Source organism: Apium graveolens, chromosome 4 (genome assembly GCF_009905375.1).
Source record: "Apium graveolens cultivar Ventura chromosome 4, ASM990537v1, whole genome shotgun sequence".
In the NCBI taxonomy this organism is placed as follows: Eukaryota; Viridiplantae; Streptophyta; class Magnoliopsida; order Apiales; family Apiaceae; genus Apium; species Apium graveolens.
The window spans coordinates 95,374,860-95,376,118 of NC_133650.1; the positions used below are offsets into that span (position 1 = coordinate 95,374,860).

Sequence of the window (1,259 nt, forward strand, 5' to 3'; positions counted from 1 at the left end):
GCAATCAGGAACCCTCTTACTCAATTTGCACAGCAATTGGGAGAATCATTATATAAAGTTTGGGAGCGCTACAAGGAGATGCTTAGGAAGTGTCCTCATCATGACATGCCTGATTGGATGATTATCAATTACTTTTACAATGGTTTGGGAGCACAATCCAGACCCATGCTCGATGCAGCATCAGGTGGAGCCTTATAGGCTAAGAGCTATGATAAAGCTAATGAGTTAATTGAATTGATGGCTTCCAATGAATATCAGAACCCAACTCAGAGACTACCTCATGGAAAGGTAGCAGGAATTCTGGAGGTGGATACAGCTACGACTATAGCTGCTCAACTAAAGGCATTGTCTATGAAGATCGATTCTCTGGTTAACTATGGTGTTAATCAGATAACCAGTGTTTGTGAGTTGTGTGCAGGTTCGCATGTGACGGAGCAATAAGCTATATCTAGTGAATCAGCTCATCTTGTGAGCAACTTTCAGAGATCGGAGCAACCAATTCCAGAAACTTATTATCTTGGAAACTAGAATTGTCCTAACTTCAGCTAAAACAACGATCAGAATGTGATGCAATAGCCGTTCCAGCAATTTGGAAACAAACAATTCAATCCTCCTGGTTTTCAGCAACAATTTGCACCAAGATAACAATTCCAACTTCAATAACAAACTCATGGAGGTGCAGGTCAATTTTCGAATGAAAAATCTGAATCGGGGGAGTTAAAGCTCATGTGCAAAAACCAGGCTCTTATATGCCAAAGTCAGGTTATTTCTATCAAGACTATGGAGAACCAAATAGGGCAAATTGCTAACGTCTTATTAAATTGACTACCAGGAACGCTTCCTAGTGATACTGAAGCCAATCCAGGCAAGAGGGAAGTTAAAGAACAGGTGAACACCATCACCTTGAGGTTTGGAAAGGTCGCAAGCCCCCAATTTCAGCAAGATGAATAGTCTGAAAATTCTATCCAGAATACAGGTGCGTCTGCACCCTTCCAATTCCAAAAAATGAGATTGTAGCTTAAAAAGTTATACAGAAGGATGCTGAGGTGGAACCGAAGAAGAAAGCTGTTGCAAACAATCCTCCTGAGGGTAATACAGGGGATAAACAAGTCTATCCACCTCCCCCATTTCCAAAAAGGCTTTAAAAGCATAAGTTCGACAAGCAATTTGCCAAGTTTTTGGAAGTTTTCAAGAAGTTGCACATTAACATACCTTTTGCTGAAGCTCTAGAACAGATGCTGAGCTATGCTAAGTTCATG

General features: G+C 40.8%; 1 non-coding gene across 1 annotated transcript; it reads right to left on the bottom strand.

The window, feature by feature from the left end:
• LOC141723055 (small nucleolar RNA R71) lies at positions 1-107 on the bottom strand. Its single transcript, XR_012576048.1, has one exon. It is a non-coding gene; the product is annotated as a small nucleolar RNA R71 (small nucleolar RNA).
• Between the last annotated feature and the right edge of the window lie 1,152 nt (positions 108-1,259).